Genomic DNA, 20,410 nt, shown 5'->3' with positions numbered 1-20,410 from the left:
CAGCTAACTGTCATGGTACACCAGTATATAAAATAAGGTTATTAATATAAGGTTTTATCTAACCAGTCATGATATTAATGGTCAGACCTGCGATATTATCCCTGCTAACAGCTGAAGCAGTGCCGGAGCCGTGTACGAGCTGTGCTACAGTTCAGTTCATCTGGCACGATCTTACAGCAATGCAACTACGGCATCAACTGGAATTACACTGCATCACCATCTAGTGGCTAAATGGTAAATGGACTGCATTTATATAGCGCTTTTATCCAAAGCGCTTTACAATTGATGCCTCTCATTCGCCAGAGCAGTTAGGGGTTAGGTGTCTTGCTCAAGGACACTCCGACACGCCCAGGGCGGGGTTTGAACTGGCAACCCTCCGACTGCCAGACAATCGGTCTTACCTCCTGAGCTATGTCGCCCCAGTGGCTGTATCAGAACAGCACAACTGATTACTGCCACTAACTTTTATTGCTGGTAGACAAGATGTGGTGTCTTTTGAAACATCCACACATTGCACCTATGTTCTCTATGTCTTTACGCTATAATTCTTCCAATCATTTTATTCTCGCACAATTTTGCGAATATAATAGGTTAATAATTACTGCGTTACATGTAATTATTTTTGTATCAATCATAATAATAATTAAATCTGCAAGCGTTGGGAGGGGTCCAAGCATTGGCACTATCACGCCCCCTATGGAGCAATTTTAAAATGGCTTTCTCCTCATGACCATATAACTTCACCCAACATATCTACAGAATATCATGATAAGCAATGGATTGGAATATGTGTCTGACATAGTAAAATATTGAGGATTTATGGCCAATTTTGTGCTAAGAGATGCTGGCAGATGACTTAGTTGCGTCGCCATGGATGTGTCCTGGCCACTTCCCGTAAAGGTCTTTACTATGTTGTAACACTTAGATGGCATGTCGTAACACTTAGATGGCCCGGTGTGTGTGTACAGCTGCAGCGCTTCCATGCCGCAACTAAAAAAGGCATCACACTAGCATTGTCACGATACCAAAATTTTGACTTTGATACTGATGCCAGGTTTAGTATCATGATAATTGATACTGAAACAATACTGATTCAATACTCGGTACCTAAAGATACTGAAATTACCTTAATTGATCAGAAACGTAATGTCCATAAGGGTTGACCTCATTTTCGAATTCACAGTTTATTAAAAACCTGGTTTATTAACAACCTTTAAGTTGAAGCCTGTTCAGCATATCAATAAGCATAGGCCTATAGTGTTACAACAGTAAACCATAGAAAACTATATTAAATATATTTCAAAAATTAAAAAATTGCAAAGTAAATTATCTTCAAACAGGTCTTTCACTTTTAAATAAATCTAAAAACAGCATATTTCAATAACAATACAGCATCTATCTATAATAAAATATTTACAAATTTGAGCACCTATTGCTACTGAAGTGAACTGAGTCAAAGCTTGCGCTGTATCAAGGAGCTTAGTGCACAAGCGCAAGTCACCTCACTTGGCAACCGTAGTTGCTACTGCCATCTAGCGAAAATTCTGACAAATTACACTTTTCATCCTCTCAATCAGTAATGCGGGATACAATTTTCCCTGGCTTTTACATTTGACTCAAAACTACCGAACGTCGGAATATTCTAATACCGAACCGTTTCTTTCTTTTTTTTTTTTAAGTACCGAGAAAGTGCTGAAGTTTTGGTATACCGTGCAACACTACGTCAGACACATATTCCAATCCATTGCTCAGCTTAGCAGAGAATGCACATTTCAGAGCGCCACAGAGACAGATAGAATAATAACACATAAATACACATTTCAAATAATAAATACGACATTGAGAAAAAAACGAAAAAAAAAGACGAAATATCAACTTGCGATCTGCGTGCTGCCCGCAAAGTAGCCTACCGTTTTATTCATTTAGACATTGGCAGATAAGAAAAATTTTGGTTACGCTGACCTATAAAACGCTAATCAAAAAGCAACATCAGACATGTTATACATCGTTAGAAAGCTTATACTCTCCCCTACTGAATAAATGAATTGTCAATCAAGCCAAATTGCACTAAAAAGGGCGACAACGGCGTAAGCAACAGGTGTGGTATTACGCACAGCTGTTATTGAAGATAGCGTATTTTATACAAACGGATTGTGCAAGACAATATATGACCACTCATTCACAAAAGGGACATCTACGCATAAAACCAACGGTAAGATTGTATATTTATTCAATGTTTAGTCCCAGATATTGACTGTAGAATGACATGGTATAATTTAACAAGAAAATTTGTCTCGTTTTTTTTTGTTATTCAGTGAGCAGCATTTTCACTGCTATTCATATTTTAGGGCTAATGTCAGGTTTATCTTGTTGCTACGGAAAATTACATTACATTACAGGCATTTGGCAGACGCTCCTATCCAGAGCGACGTACAACAAAGTGTTTAACCATAACCAGGAACAAGTGTGTCGAAAACCCTAGAGGGCAGTAGCCTACTGTTCCAAGTGCAGGGAACAACCGCATAGTTCCACTTGGATCCTGTAGGTTAACTCTCTGGGGTCTAAGGGTAAAATGAGGCACACTGGTGATTGTGCGATGCTCTGACATTTGTGTAAATTTCATCAACTTTATATACAGTGATTCCAAAGTGTTTCATATCTTTGTTTTCAGCACAAACTCAGCTACAACAATATGGCAGAAGTAAGTAGGTCATAATAATGTGTGAATTGTAAACTGCTCTAAAAACACACAAACTGTAAACAGTAGTTTTGAACATGCACAGGAATGTTGTAATAAAACACACTAAACAATTGTGAATAAGACTTTTGGTCACTGAAATGTGTTCTTCAAGGTCTTGGGTATCAAAATATGACAAAATATTTTAGCAAATCCAATGAGAAATATAAAATAAATTGCTAAAAGTTAGTGTTGTGACTACTATTTTTCAACACCAGGTGAGAATGGGAGGGCAAATGGCCTTTCTGTAATGAATATGCATTGGGTAGGAATACCTGCCAGCTAAGTAGGCTATTCACACCTGGCCGCATGCCTCCCCACCACTAAGACAAAGACTCAGTGAGCCATTTAGAAGACAGAAACAAAGACAACTTTTGATTTTAGAACATTTATTGAAGTAAACTGCATGGAAGATGAGATGAGACTGGTGTACTCTTGCAACATCTGCCTGGCCTCTTAACTAGTGGTGAACTAGGCCGTGTTTCCTGATCAACATCTCTGCAAATGTAATAAAAACAAAATTGTTAGGAAATGTGAAATCAAATCAAACTTTATTTATATAGCACATTTCCTTCAACAGGTGAAAATTAAATGTGCTTTACAAAAAAGGGACAAACCACTAACGAATGAAAACAAAATTTATGAAATGTGACATCATATACAAACAAAGAACCAAACAAACACAACCAGACGCAGAGAGGTAGCCTATAATTTTGAGAAGCAATGGTTAGAATCATTCGTAGTGTGGGAATTTACAAGCACGCATATTAGTGAATATTCCTACAAACACACAGAGAATGTAATACAGCACACATTTACAAATAATGCAAGCTATCAACGAAAAAACATTAGCTTAACTAAATAAACACTGATATTCCAACTAAACTACACGCAACTCATCAATAACAATGCCTCAATCTGAACTAGGCTAGATCTGTTTAGCTAAGTGGTTATTTTATTGCTATTTCCCGAACTTACTTAGAGTATGCTAATATCGATTGTGCAAGGACATCAGTTTCAGAATCCTAGCCACGCCACTGCACGCCAGGTATGAGCTATTTATTACGAATATGATCGAAAAACATAGTCTACCTGATACTTCTAACACAACCAGACGCAGAGAGCCTAGCCTATAATTTTGAGATGCAATAGTTTGAATCGTTCGTAGTGTGGGAATTTACAAACGCGCACATTGCTGGATATTCCTACAAACACACAGAGAATGTAATACAGCACACATTTACAAATATGATCATAAGAAATATACTTACGCATGAAGTTAATCCTCAGCTGGATCAGTTCGCTGTTCGAAATGACACCGCTCTTCATCAGTGTCGGCTTCCGGACGGACCATTTTCCAAAATTAAACAAAATGTTCACCTCAAAAGAAGTGAATTAGGCGACACTCTGTGACATTCTATCCCGCTTTGACTTGGCATTTCTCACATGGATCTCGCATCGCTCCTCCTTTAGTCTCCTTCTATGGAGAGTAATTATAATGTTGTTAACATGTGAATGCAATTTGGGCGGACTTCCTGCTGAGCGAAATTCACACAGTAATGAGTAAAGTTTAGCGAAGCATACATGATCTAATTAATCAAATTAGGAACATTTAAAACAATTAATATTATTTGCCAATAGGCGCATTGGAAAGTCGCGATTCTAAGGTTTCTGTAAATGTTTTTGTTGCGTCTGTATGATAACAGCACATGAAGTTAATCATCCAAATAGAAACGAAAGTTAATTTCATCTTGTCGAGCTTCGCCGGCGGAGCTCTCGACCCCAGAGGGTTAAACTGATTAACACTGACACAAACAAGAACAGCAACAACGCAGTCTATGCAAAAATACAAGCAATAGTTAAGACGAGTGCATTAACTAAGTCACCTATGAAACAGCTACCTAGTTACAACCCTAAGCTTACAGTCAATTTCGAGATTGAATTGAGAATACAATTTCTCTCAGCATAATGACAGATTTAAAGACTAAACAAACTCACCCAATACTGTCTTCAAATGGATGCATGCCAAAGAAAAGTATTCATCCTCTCAAAAAGCATTTAATAACAAACCTTTAATAGCCTAGCATGCACTCTAGCTGGCACTGTCTTCCATTGCTTTCCGGACGTTCAGACCCTCCCCTCACTGATAAAAACTAGACCCTACGGTGTCGGATTATTTGCGTCGCCATGGATGTCGCTTGCCGTAAAGAAGTTTACTAGATGTCGTAGCACTTAGATTTGGAGCTCCAGCTCTTCCGCACCCCACCTAATAAAAAAGTCCAAATGGCGGGCAAGCAATATGGTGGACATACGTGGTCCCAATGTAGTACAGCACATTTAGATGCATCGGTCGATGATGTTTTGTGTTGATCTGATTTACGGTGTGGGAGTTATGACCTTTTAAAGTATGACCCTTTGTTATAGCGCCACCATCTGGCCAACATAGGTGATTTTTAGTGCCGGAGTAGTGGTGGGCCATAGGAACCCACCTGCCAAATTTGGTTGCTCTAGGACGTATAGTTGCTGAGCCTCAGACACTTTTAGCCGAGAAAAATAATAAGAATAATCCTAACAAAAACAATAGGGTCCCACCAGCTTCGCTGCTTGGACCCCTAATAATCCTAACGGATACAATAGGGTTCCACCAGCTTCGCTGCTTGGACCGCTAATGAAAATAAAAGCCTGATGTATTAGGTCATTTCTTTCTTTTAAAACCCCTTATCAACACATTTGGTAGCCTTTGTGGAGTAATATAAACTGCACAAAAAATGTAATAAGTGGGAGCATTTGAAGTTTATTAGAATACTTATCTAAGAAATACTCCTGTAAATGATGTTATTCTTTAGATGATAGGAGCTAGAGCCAGAATATTGATCTCTGAATCAGACTATTCCACACAGCATGACTGCTTACAAAGGTATAATATCCGGGCTATGACTTGGGACTGGAACCACAGAAAAGTGACTAAACTAAACGATGTAACACTGCATCTAAACAGCAGCTCACATGTTGTTCAGATGGACACTCTCCCACCAAGATGTACAGACACACCGTGCCGGTGAGTTAATGACTGGCTTTACCAGCAGAATAAAATACCATTTTGTTCACAACCCTTTCAGAAACACCACAATCCTGCAGCACACACAGGTGTGTGATGAAGGAGTAAAACTCACCTTCATCAAAAGGTCAGTGTGTGAAAGAGAGTGGGGTAAATGTATGAATTTCATTAGAGTTCATAGCAGGTAGTGAATAATGGAGATGGATGAAGACTGCAATGTGTGACAGACCTGAAACATTTTACTATACAGGCAGTCAATCCTTTACCATGTCAATCAGACATTCAGCATCCAGTCATCACCTGTGACCTGATACTAAAGACTCCACTGAAACCTTACATTCTGCTCAGGAACCCTTCAAAAGGTTTTATCCTGCTTTTATTTGCTTGTTGTGATAGAGGAGTAAGGTATATATGGGCAAAGAAAGAATGCTGGTGGATAGAGTAAACTGAGAGAGAAAGAGGGTTTTAATATTTCACTGAATAGAACCATACTATTTAGTTAAGATCACACAGTACACAGCACTACTCACCCCAGTCTCTGCAGTTTACAGTTTGGACTCCTCAGTCCAGCACAGAGCAGCTTCACTCCTGAATCTCCCAGGTTATTGTAGCTGAGGTCCAGATCTCTCAGGGGTGAGTTTGATGACTGGAGAGCCGAGGCCACAATATCACAGCACTTCTGTGTGAGGTCACAGTTGTTCAGTCTGCAAAGACAAGTTAATATAGTATTATTATATCTCATAAAAACACGTTTTCAAGTACAAAAATGCCAAGTTACTCAAAAGTATTGATATCAAAATGACACCAAGTTACGGTACTACAAACAATATAGGCTATCTTGCCTCACCGAAATTACATAAGATGTATTCCAAAGCAATGCTACCCAATATTTCCTCAATTCTTTCAAGTTACTTGCCTGAGTAGCTGCTGACCCTGTATAGGCCTCATGGTCTCACTCCAGGGGTGTGCTGGCTTTCCCCTCACTGAGTGACTAACAGAGTCTCTGATTCTTGTTTTTTTTTTTTTTTTTTTGTGTGGCAGACTCGGCCGTGGCCTGAATTTTGGACCCACCTGCACTTCCCTAGCACTTTTGCTCCCCCCAACATTTGAGTAGCCTGATCTCTCTCTTTGAGTAGTCTTTCACCTCGTCTTTCGTGTTTCACTTTTTCTGTCTTGGCGGTAGGTACTAGAGCTTTGGTCAGGTCAGACTTTATTTTGTCAAATGTAAACTACTGTGGATTGTGGGAGATGCTCTCTGGATAGCATTTAAGGGAAGCTCAAACAATTTACTTCATTATCCAAAGTCCTTTCTTAAAAAACATTTTTGGTATGTATCACAATTTCTTTGTGTTCCGTTTCTTTATCTTACAATCTCTTCAGGTGCTTGTCCTATCCTCTCTTACAGCATAGTGTCCAGTCCATCTTGCCATGTCTGGTAAATAAAATGATTGCCTCTAAACACTGTTAAAGCTTTCTGTTCATGGTTATTGGCAACTCTCATATTCTGTCATGTGATAAATGCTCTTTCTCCTACAGCGCATCCAAAGTATGTGGCTTACTTATACACTGACTGAAGTATGCATCTCTGCTCAAACAAATCACTGCATTGGTGCCATAAATAAACTTCTCTTTCGTCATCTTGTGTTTAAAAGCCAACTCTAGGGAACGACATCCGGTCCAGACCTCCATAGAAGCATCCAGTTGCACCAAGTGTGGCTCTGACAGACAATAGCGTGTCCAATGCGAAAGGAGGCTACTGCCCTCCAGGAAAAGCATATAGGACACTGCAGGGCTACTATAGCCAAGGGCTACAGACTCCAGTTCAGAGTGAAACCCCCCATTTCAACAGTCATTTACTCTCAAACACAAGAGAGCGCTCCCATGTTTAAGAGGAATACATTCCTTCCCTCTTACAAAAAGGGGGAAATACGTGTGTTTCCCAGAGATCAAACCCAACATAGTTTTGATTTTCATTATTTCCAGCTCCCAAAGAAGGACGGTTCTCAACTTCCTTTCTTGGATCTCAGTTTTAAACAAACAGTTGAGGCAATATAATTTCAAAATGTTAACATACAGCACTCTTTCACGTTCAATATGTCAGAAAGATTGGAAAATTTTGTGCAATTCTTTTAATCAATCATTGGCACCCAATAATTCATTAATAATGATTAACTGATTAGATTAAAATCTACTCCATGGCCTATAAAAAGAATGACTTAAAATATGCTTAGCTTAATACTTAAGCATTTTTGTTAAGGAGTATGAGCATGTCTGTGTGCTTTGGGGTCAGTCTGGTGTGCAGTCCGCTGAAGGTGAGACCAGCAGCTGAGAAGACGCGCTCAGATGGCACTGATGTTCCAGGAATGGACCAATAACGTTTCACTAACGCTGCCAGTCAAGGGAACCGTGACTCTCTAATTTAACATTTTAGAAACGTCTCTTTAATTTGAAATCTAATCACCAACATTAGGTTATTTATTTAAACGGTTTATTGAAATTCAACTGTTTAATCTATAGAAATTCATCAATAATCATTCTTATTAAGAATTAACAGTTAATTGATTAACTTAACATCACTATTTCACATCAGTAAATCTGAAAGATGCCTTCTTCCACGTAGGCATTTATCCCCCTCACACAAAATTCCTCCGCTTCGCCCATCGCGGTGTTTGCTACAAATATACAGTTCTACTCTTCGGCCTTTCCCTGAGTCCATGGGTGTTCTGTCTCTGTGTAGAGGTGGGTCTGGCTCTACTGAGACTAATGAGGATCAGAATACTGACTCATACAGATGATTGGCTGATTATTGCCAATTCAAAACCCAGAGTTGTGCAGGACACTCAGTGAGTTCTGACACATCTGTTCTCTTGGTTTCAGAGTAAACCTCCCCAAGAGCAATCTCTCCCCATCCCGGAGTGAAACGTTCTTGGGAGAGGATTTATACTTGTCTATCAGCAGACTGCATTTTATCTCTCAGAGTATGTCTCTCTCAGTTCAAACCAGGCTCAAGAGTGCAGTATCACACATGCCTCAGACTACAGGAGCTGATGGTGTCAGCCTCTCAGGTTTTGCCGCTGGGGCTGTTAAGAATGAGGGGCTTTATGAGGTGGATTTCATCCCTCAGCCCCGTGTGCGATCTCCATCGCCGTCTCACGGTGACACACAAGCGCTATGCAACTCTGCGTCACTGGGAAAACACAGACTCTTACTGTGCACTCAGGGAACCCCTCTCAGGATCATTTTCATACGGAAAAAAAGGACACACACATCACTTTCTGGGGTGGAGGGTCTCAGGAGGGTCACATGGTGAATCAATTTTCTTTTAGCTATTAACTATATGGACAGCTCTCAGATATTTTCTTCCCCGTCTAAGGCAACATCATGTGCTGGTACGATGTGATAATGACTGCAGTAACATATGTCAATCACCAAGGTGGCATGCGCTCCCTCCAGCTCCATGGTCTAGCCCACAGACTGTTGGTCTGGAGCAGCCATCACTTTCTGTGGTTACGCGTGACCCATGTTGCTTCAGGCTCGCTCCTGTGGGGGTCTAGGCCCGGGTTGTCTGTGAAGCGCATTGTGACAATTGCTGTGAAATACGCTATACAAATAAAATTTGATTGATTGATTGATGTTCCAGGAATTCTGAACACGAGCGCTGATCTGCTGACAAGGAGAAACCCACTGTACGGGGAATGGTGTCTCCACCCCCAGATTGTATAAATGCTATGGCAGAAATTTGGCCATGCAGCTGTAGATCTCTTCACAGGCATTTGCCCCCCTCACTCTCATCTCTCCCACTCCAGCCAGAGTGAGAGAGTAGACCTTCACACTGATCCTAATCGCACCCAGGTGGCAGAAATTTCCTGTTTCACTGGGGTACACATATGAGGTTGCATAAATGTAAAATCTCTTTGTCATCCATCACTATGGGCTAAGGGATCAGCTGAGCCCCTGTGCTGAGGCCGTCTCAGGACCCCCTGGTGCTGCACACTGCTAAGGGATCAGCTGAGCCCCTGTGCTGAGGCCGTCTCAGGACCACCTGGTGCTGCACACTGCTAAGGGATCAGTGGGCAGGGAGTGGGGGAGCCCAGATACTCCCAGGGAGAGCAGGGCAGCAGTGCAGTACTGTATGACAGGGGAACATCTGCACACTGTGTTTACACATTAAAATACAGGAATAAGCAGTGAGCAGGCTGTACGGACCCAGCAGCGGTCTATATTGTGATTAAAACTCAGACAGCAGTGTATTTACATGCATGTGTAACATGTTGCAGACAAAGATCACTCCATTTCAATATCGGATGTAAAACTCCAGGAAGCACTGTCAGACAACCGACATCCATCCATCATCCATCGATTATCTATACCTGCTTATCCGGGACAGGGTCGCGAGGGGTGCTGGAGCCTATCCCAGTCTGCATTGGCCGGACAGGCTGCCAATCTATTGCAGGACACACACACCATGCACTCACACATTCATACCTATGGGCACTTTACTGTCTTCAATTAGCCTACCTGCATGTCTTTGGACTGTAGGAGGAAACCGGAGTACCCGGAGGAAACCCACGTGGACACGGGGAGAACATGCAAAATAAAGGCCATTCTCCACACAGAAAGGCCCAGGCCGGATGTGGCAGGGCTCGGTTTGCGGGAGGAATTCAGGGCAATTAGAGGACCACACCTACTGGTTAAGCAGGCACACACCTGGATGATATTACGAATCAATCCAGGATTTAAAAGTGTGCTTCTTTCCACAGTAGGTGTCTGAGACCGGGATCCCCCACGATGGTGAGAGAGAGCACGTACGCTCGTATAATTTCATTTATTTTGTCTTTGTTATTTTAGTTTATTGTTTTTGCCCAGATCCTGTGAGGGTGATGAGCGAAGGTTTTTCATGTGTTTGTTTGTGATTATGCTCTCTCTCGCTACCCCAATAAAACGTTAGAGATATCTGAAATTTCCAAATCTCCCTGTGTCCAGCTCTTCTGTCCCTATCAGGGTAGTCACGGTGTGTTACACCAGAGTTGAACCCAGAACCAAATTCTTTGATAGGTCAGTCGACAGTAACCTGGTGGAATCAAGTGACAAGCCAAAACAAATTATGTATCAGGTAAGAAGACTAAATAATTTTATTAAATAAGGAGTCAATTAAAATAGTGAATTGAAATGATACACTCTTGAAATCATGCACTTATTGAATGCAGGCTCACTACATCTAAGGCGCAAAATAAAACAGAAGAAATTAAACAATATGCTAATTTGGGATTGCCAGAAAAGAGAGAGAGAGACTGATAAGCCAGACCATACCAAAGTATTACCCTCTTCCTGTTTCAGTGCCATAGGAACAAATTAAATGAGCTCAAATGCACAACTAAGAAACTAAGAAACCAAAATAAAGACCAAATACAACATAACTTTTTTCCTAAGGTCATCATAAACACTTAATGCAGCATGGCTTGAACATGTTTGCCCTGATTGAGAGATGCCGAGTTGAGGTGTGGAAAGTTGGGGTGGTGGGCGGGGAGGCAGGCTCATTTAACACAAGGACAGGTCTATCTAAAAGCTGACAGTGTATTTATTACATTAAAGTGACCTTATGTTGTTGAAAGCAGGGCTAAATATTTATGAATTATTACCAAACTATTCATGAATTTAGTCCCTTTCTAACAAGACCAAACAGGAATATAATAGGTAGTATAAGAGGTAATTCTGTTCAGGTATTATATACCTATAAAAAGCATAGAAGTTTATTTCTTCTTCTTCTAACATAGACATGAATATTTTCCAATCAATGATTTCAATTAAATGCCACGAATTGCATTTAAACTTAAGATCAAACAGAACCGGATCTTTATTTGTCCTGTAGCCACACTGGGCCTCTGGCCTCGAAAATAGCTTCTTCTCTGAGACAACTCTGCAGGGTGGACCATAGATCGCCTGCCTAGATTAAGGTATCAGAGTGGCGTAAGGAGTTTCCGTAAGTTCATGGAGGGAGGGTAGTAAGTATTCAAGCCAATATTGTATCCAGTTCACTGTTTCTCTCTCTCTCTGAGGCCAATAATATAAACATTGGATATCTGACATACTGTAGATAAGTTCATTGCTCATTTTGCCCTCCCGCCCAACCACAGCGTCTGGCTTCAGTCGGTTCATGGTCTGAAGAACAAAGCATCACTGCAGACCCGTCGCCCCGTCCCACAGGTGGACTTTTCTATTTCAGAGCTGTCAGCAGCTCAGTGGTTGCGGTCTCGTCAGAAGAAGTTTGTGAAAATGAATAGGTATTGTGTAGCAAGACTCATGTGAGCACCCTGGGGCAATACAACAGGACCCTTTGTTCCTTTTGTCTGTTTTGTTTCTTTCCTCCAAATTCAAGGTTGAGCTTATTGAATTGTGCAGCCACAGCTAATGCCAATGATGTTCAATTCAATAAACTTCATTTATTCCTGAGGAGCAATTAATTTCTGGGCATATTGTCATCAACATCAACATCAAAAACAGATGGGAGATAATATACTCAATGACCTGACGTCACATACAACTGAAATTCAAATAAACAAATTTTTTAAAAATGCAGTAAAAAAAGTGCAGTATAGTAAAGTGGAGTATATATGTACATGTAAAAACACACACACGTGTACAAATTCACTTGTGCCATTCAGGCTTAGAGAACTAGCTTGTTCCAAGATGGCTGCACCCTCATGCAAAACAGGGAATTTTAGCTTATTTGTCTGGCAAATATGGAGCATCGCGTAGTTCTGGCAGGCCACGAGAGTCAAGCGCTCCGGCTGAATCAGCTGATGGCTCAGCTGAGTGATGTTTGCCTATCACAGTACATTCACCTAACAGGGCGGTCTACTTAAACAGCCTCCCTCTACTCAATCGGCTGCTCCTCCTGCATGCAAGCGCTGCACGTTGCTTTGTAAATTTGGCGCTTCTTCCTGCAATCCAGCTACAGCACGCTGCCAGTCTAAACCATGTCTGCCCGCTACATGTTCGCTAATTGTCTAAGCTCACAGCCTAGGCACTATGAGGAAGTCTTGCTATTTATTTGCATTGCTCCTTACCTCTAAGCTCTATAGCTGCAGCAGGCAGGCGATCCATTTGGGGCCAACCACGAAATGCGTTGTTTTAAGCGACAATATTCCAGACATCGAGGATACCGGTGCAATGTCTTCACTGCTAACTGGCCAGGGAGCTTAATTCAAGGAGTGCTGCTTTGCGGCGGCCACCGCCCCTCCACGGAGGACGCCATGTTCAATCCTGGAAGCTGCTGCCACGTCCATATCTGCTAGCTGCAGATTCTAGCTGGGTAATGTCATCAACCTTATTTAAATTCTGCTGAGCTCGGAGTCTAGCGGTAAACACATAATATACAGTGTTGCCAACTATTTTCTATGGAAAGTAGCTATGGCCTCCTCTAAAAGTCACTAAATTGACAACACCGAATATACATATTTGATCGCGGGGACGTCTCACAGTGTAATGTTCTGTGCAAGGACCCAAACACAGACCAGGGAAATCCAAAAACCGTTGTCTTTATTCAGTCCATAGTTCAAAGTCAGGTAATCAGAGATAGGATGGTACAAAATCGAGTTTCCAAAAGAATAGTGGTAAACGGGCAAAAAATCAAAAACCAGGAGATCAGATAGACAAAGGTACAAAGGAACAGGCAAAAGAGAAGTCAACACAAAGTGAAGGTCAAACCAGAAAGCAATCAAACAAAAGGGGCAGGCAAACTCGAAGTCGTACAGAAAGGGTGTCTCAGGAATCTCGATAAACAAAGGCTTACAATACATCAGCACAGTGAATACAATCAACGTTCTGATAGGGAGCTGGTGGAAAAGACTGACATTTATACACTGGGGAAGGTAACAATCAAGGAGGGGTTACGTGAGTGAGGGCAGAGTAACAAACAACCAGGTGAAGAACATTAGGATAACTAATTAAATGACAAGGGACTGACAAAACGCGGACTGGAATCACATAGACAACAATGATAACAGACGGCCTGGGTTTAGCAGGTAAAACACATGCAGAGAGAGAGAGGTGCAGGCAATTGCAGAACTCAGCGTTAGGGCAGACTAGAAAGAAAAGGGGCGGAGCTACATCGCAGCATGGAAAAGGGAAGAATGGTCCATGTATTAGTATAGTGATCTAAACTATCAAAAACCCAAAACTAGTGTTTGTTAATCCATTAGTAATATTAACATGTTAGTATATTAATGAGGTTAGTACTTTACAATCTATAAGTTAGTAAGGATTAGTAGAAATTAGTAAAACTAGATATAAGCAGGAAGTAAGTAAAACGAGACTGGAAAGAAGGGGGAAACCACGAAAACCCGGAACCACCCGAATAGTGAAATCACGCAAATACAGGGGTGTGAAGCAGCTCAGGGAACACAGACAAAGAGACGGCACTGGGGAGACAAGTGACCGGGAGAATGAAAATACTGGGACGGAGGATGTGAAAAATAATAAACTTACAGAAACATAAAATAAACACTAACAGCAAACAGATACTAATACAGACTACAACACACAGAGGGGCTGGTTTCACGAATATCGCAAGTCTTTCACTAAAAGCAGAAACGTTCCAACATATGCGGGCACAAGTTAATGGCATGCTTATTGTTGAGTTGCTCACCATCAGAGTAAACGCTAGATGCTCTCACTGCTGAAGAATCCCTGGCGTGAATTCTTTCGGCTACCTTCCGGAACGCAGTAGAATTGGGTCGTAGGCACATCCCTTAGTTCAGTGGTGTCAAACTCGTGCCATGGAGGGCCGTGTGTATGCAGGTTTTCATTCCAACCAATTAATGCTACCTTCATTGAGTCCAATTACTCATTCAGCCATATGCGTTTAACTGCATTGAAGCACAGAATATAAGAAAATTTTTATTTAGACAATGCGGGTCACCATAGACGTCGGGTCACCATTGTGCACAAACCTGCATCCCTAATTCAGCAAATAATTTAACTAATTATATAATCAAGATCTGAGGCTGGAATGAAAACCTGCATACACACGGCCCTCCATGGCACGAGTTTGACACCACTGCCTTAGTTGATCAGAGTGGGGCCTTCCAATCAATCGTTTTACACGAATCTGGGATTCGTGCACGTAAATCTAAGCGAAAATGTCTGAATTGGGAAACGCCCGTTTCTCACGCTTGGCTGAGATGGAAAAGTAGGCGTATCGATAAAGAGTCTTTGTTCATTGTGAACGGCTAATGGATTATGGGCAGTTGCTACTACGCAGCTACTAGATAGCCCCCATGTCTCACACAGGCCTAGGCTATAGTTTGTCTATTTGTAGGCTAATGGCCTACTTCCTGGTGTAAACAGTTATTCTAGGAGGACTGGGTTGCGAGATGGCCAGTTAAACTCTGGCTGTTATAGGTTTGGCAGATTGAACATGGGCGGCAGGTCGTGTTGCAAGAGCAGAGATGCAGAGTCGTCTAAATTGTTCAAAGCTGCATTCTACCCAAGCGGCCAAAACCAGACTTCGTTTTTGAAGCTAATTTCCTGGTGTTGTAGTTCCTGGTTGCTCACTAGCGCCACTACGGATGACTCCAGTATAGGTGTTTTCATATCCGGTTTCCATGTAAGTCTACGGTACAAATGCGATCAAAATACAAAGTCAATAATTTTTTCTCACAAGAACAAATAGTCATAATAGGTGTATTTTATTTGTCTTATGACTGTCCATGGGTCGATTTCATGATTTATTGCGTCATTTGGGCACAGTGCCAATATTTGTTCTGGACCAATGAGGTACAGAGCTTGCGTCACTTCCGGATTACTGCGGAGGACTGAGCTACAGTAGGGGCTACAATCTGTGGTCACTGGGGTGGGAGGTGGCGTCTCTTGGCCTTGACATTGCGGCTCCGACCACGGTCCACCTGTGCGAAGTCAGAAAATGCAGGCATCCCATTTTGTAGTGGTTTCATTATAGCGTGTGCTATTTACAGCTGCACTAGATGACCATAAAATAATCCTCCTCTGAAGTTTTGCGGTAGCCGAGTCATTTTTACTATTTCCTTTAGCCCACTTAACCAAATAATTAGTTGGCAGAAAGCGTAATCAGCTAACGCTTATTTGCTATATGTGGTAGTCCAGTAGCCTATGCTAAAACAGTTCGCAACTTCGGCTACCAAGCCATTTGACTAGCTAGCTAACCCTAACCGGCAAATATTCCATCTGTCAAACGTGTTTGACGGCTTGTCAGTCGTGTACATTACGTAAATGTCTACCTGGGCTATGCTGCACGAATGTGACAAAGCTAGAAGCTAGCAAGAAAAGAATAATAATTAGAAATTCAATGTACATTATTTTTGTCTTTATGCAACAGGTGGAAAACTTGCTCTTCAAAGTGCGTTGTCATATTTACACGCCTGTAGATCAGTTATTAAAATACTTGGTAGATTTGTTAATCACCGCTGACAGTGTTAATTTTTATTCGGTAAAAAGTGACTTGCGAACGATCGGTCAGCTAGCGTCACCCAGCAAGTGAACACCACAACCGGCGATGGAGTAGTAGCAGTTAATGGCTCATTAACTGACTGTGGCGAAAACCTACGACGATAACTTGCTTGGTTAACAGCAGGTCTACCAGACAGTTATATGAAAATTAGCCTAGTCAAATTACCAGTAGTCTACACATCTCTGATTGATTGACCATCAGTGCAGTCGATGTTCCTCCCCTGTTGTTAATATTGCTAATGCGTGAGCTAACCACGGATAGCTTACTTAGCTCACTGGCAAGCTGATATGCTAGCTAAGCATATTTGTTTTGCCGAGAAACATAAATTGAAGATAACTGAACATAATTGTATTATTAATGTCATACATATACCGTGATTACATGACACAGTACAGTCACGGATGGAAGTTAAACTCCGTAAACATTTGATCATATATTTTAAAACATAGCGGCAGACAGTCAGCTAGCCTCAAGTTCGTTCTGCAATCGTTCGTTCAGGTTGATGCGCTTTTCCGCACCGGATTGTCAATCACATTGTAAAAATCACAAGACCGCTTAACTCTATGGTTTTGGCTCCAAATTGAGAACATGGCCGCGCCCGCCATTGAGCTTCAAAACGTGTTTTACAGACCCCCGGAGAGGCAATGGGTGACGTCACAGTAGCTTTGTCCATATTTTTTACAGTCTCTGATTCTACCCTTCGCTGAATCGCTACACTACAAGGAGTGTTAGACTGTTACCGGCAAGTAGGCTACAGCCAATGTTGTAAAATGCAAACCAGCTTTCGGTTTTCAACTTCAGAACCAGATAAAGTTTTCTCCACTGATTCACGATTTGCGCTTAAAAAGCCGGTTCCTTATCGGGACCCAATCATCACGACAGAAAAATGAAAACATTAAATTCATATTGGTGTTAAATCTGCGAGGATACAGTTTGGTTGGCTATCTAATTTAGCTGTCAGATCACGATACTGAATGTTTAGGGATTGCTAATGTCCATTTTAATGAGACAAATTGGGCTTAATGTTGACTCGTCCAACGGGTTCTCTCAATATTGTGCTGTTGCAAGACGCGAATGTGTACGTTCCGCATTCATAAGTGTATCGTTGTATTCCATGACACTTAAACGGGCGTTTAGGCTTATCACAGTGGAGAAGGGATTTGATGTAGCCTTCTCCACATCACTGCTCTGACTTCTTCACCGTGCATGTGATCAGGCATGTGACCACACGACTGAGCGCATATGTTGAGGAAAAATTATTCCTCCTGGTACAGACATGCTCCGCATAGCCTAGGTATTGGCCTCGCTGTCTCTACAATTGCATGTTCACGGGAATGGCGTTGCGCGTCATCCATTGCATCTGCTCCCGGTTATGGCTGGTTCCAGGCAGATTTGTCGCATGTGCTTTCGCAACTTTGTCATAGTTTTCTTTAATCGTACATTGCATTTTCGTCTTAAATAAAGAGTGCAATATGATGGTTAAAAAATAAAAAATAAAAATAAGAGACTGGTTCCAATTCCTCTCCTAATATACTCATTCGATAAGCATATTAGTAATGCAATGTGGCGCTTTAAAGCAGCCCACTGTGCCCAACTGTCAAATAATATTTAAATAGTGACGTATTGAGAAATAATTCTTCGAACCTTATTGCTTCGATGCCTGCCCTCGCCCGGAGTGGCCCTTATGTCAGCGAATTAAGCGAAACTCAAAAACGCGATCACCAATCGTCTCGGCTTTTGGGACCGGGCTATGCATCCTTTCCAGCGTATCCATTTGGCAGGAGTCACTTCCGATAGCGCAACGCAAGATTAGCCTCATCGTGACGCCTGATGGGCAGAAGCAGTAATATGTTTATCCAATCTCTGTAGAATGCATTTCCCCCCAATCTTTAAAAGATGCATAGACTCTTCAGCCTCATACTACTCCGTTCACAAACTGGTCTTTCTTTTAAGGCAAGAGTTTCAACCCCGAAGTACCCACTGTTGGAAACTGCATTTCCTTATGCTTCATGGTTCTTTGTGATCTCACCATGGCAAATATGCTTAAATTAGCTATATTGGGATGGCAGGTATGCCATCCCGCCAAGTTACGCCTTGGCGGGGGCATGCCCCATACCTATACAGCACCGAGAGTTTGGCACTTTTCAGGGTTCCCCACAGAAATAACCACAACAGCCACAGACACTCAGCCCTTAAAAACATGAAATTCTGTACATTCTGACCACATTTCAACAAACAGAATTCATAAACAACTTCACATGTCCACACAATAAAGCCCTAAACTAAGGGGATTTTGCGTTTTCCCCTTCTCATTATTATTTTTCCTGCCACCTATCCCACTAACAACATGTCTCCCCATTGGACATTTCACTGACACCAGCCAAATCTTCACCTACACGAGCCAATCAAAAACGCGCATACACACGCAAAATACCTATACCTTGTTACTCTGAAACATTTCCTGTTTAAACAGCTAGTCTGCCTGTGGCCTAGTGGGCAAGGTTACAGTCTTGAGAACATGGGGTCCTAGGTTCAAGCCCACCTAGGAACATGTTTCTTTAACCTGCGTCGACCCTCACTAATTATTGTCTACTACTTATAAATTATTGCATTTGCACCATATCTACCTGCCGTTCACCGTTCAGTTATTAACCGGCTACAATATTGCTAAGCCATATGCATGATCACTTACCGTCTGTACGTTCAGTTATTAACCGGCTACAATATTGCAAAGCCATATGGATTCAACGGGAGCTCTTCTGTACTTACTGGCCTGTGTTCTTCTTTAAACAACCACCGGCAGGTTTGCTAATGATATTTCACGCATTGCATAGCTATGGCATGGTGCTGCACTAACAAAGTCACAGACTGGTAAACCTCCGGTTGAAGGCTTGAATCCCGACTCGCCCTCAGGCAAATCATTTCCTCTTTTACACTAACGTTTTCTTACGGTTATATTTGCTTTACCAAAACTCACTCACAGCCACCCATATGCATTTCATGACGGCGAATTTATTCCTTTGATTAAAAAGTTACACCAGTTCACCGCTGTGCCATTTCTACTAACTACATTTATTCACTTGGCTACCGTACAAAACCTTATTATCAGCAAACGCCACGTTTCTACATTCATGTTACCTCGCCCTGTTCTCTACCTAGCCACATAGGCTACAAACAATTACTACGTATGTATGTTCTGTAACTCCGCATTAAAACATTACATTTAAAATCATGATTCACTCATAAGTATAACTACTAGCACTGAACATGAGAAAAACACATTAGTGCAATAGATTCCACACATTATTTAACCCTCCACTTCAACAACTAATGTTGAATACAGACTGTTATATATACCATTCCATAAGGAAACTAAGCTCGCTCATGGTCACTTCATTTACTTCGCACTATAGTCTGTGATCGTGTCAACCTTCACCTACATGCCCATTCTGCTAAAAAACATATTGTTTCAACTACGCAATTTCATCATTTCGCCTAATTTATCTCACACTTGTTATTTTCTCATATGCAAAGCCTGCTGGGATATATGCGTCTGCTCCTATTCTCCACTATCAACTTTTCCGGTTCTAGCTTAACAAAACTGCAAAGAGGATTCCTTCCTGCAGATAAGCCTATCAAAATGCCTTATAAATCTTACAAACACTAAAAGTGCATCTTCACGAAATAACAGACAACGGAGCAGGAGAGAAGGGTACACAAGTTGCGACCTAGGCAGCTCTAAATCTACAGGCTTCCTGATTCTTTTGTCAATCAAGGCTCGTTGGATGCCCATCAAATCCGTGAGTAGCCTACATAGCTACACCCTGCCATATTTCACCTTTTCTGATGCGTTTACAATTACGCCACCGCACCATTTCTCACAGCCACTGTTTTACATATATAGCAAACCGAAACTGCTAAACGTACACGCTCATCAGACTGTACAAATTCACACAATGATAGCCATAATCCACAACCATTTCTTACAGGGTCACTTCGCATTTCTCACTCTTGTAATAAAACACTTTGCAAAAAGAAATGATATCTCATAAAAAACATGTTTATAACGTACAAAAATGCCAAGTTACTCAAAAGTATTGATATCAAAATGATGCCAAGTTACGGTACT

General features: G+C 41.5%; 1 protein-coding gene across 1 annotated transcript in view; it reads right to left on the bottom strand.

Moving 5' to 3' along the window:
- Positions 1-20,410, bottom strand: part of LOC135247176 (stonustoxin subunit beta-like) — a 42,437-nt gene that overhangs the window by 6,771 nt on the left and 15,256 nt on the right. The window contains exon 2 of the mRNA XM_064320462.1: positions 6,326-6,499. The gene's annotated coding sequence lies outside the window, so the exon portion shown is untranslated. The remainder of the gene's footprint in view (positions 1-6,325; positions 6,500-20,410) is intronic.

This window comes from Anguilla rostrata, unplaced genomic scaffold, assembly GCF_018555375.3.
Source record: "Anguilla rostrata isolate EN2019 unplaced genomic scaffold, ASM1855537v3 scaf1120, whole genome shotgun sequence".
Classification (NCBI taxonomy): domain Eukaryota; kingdom Metazoa; phylum Chordata; class Actinopteri; order Anguilliformes; family Anguillidae; genus Anguilla; species Anguilla rostrata.
Note: the sequence above shows the minus strand (reverse complement) of the source record. Positions and strands in the feature narration are given on the sequence as shown.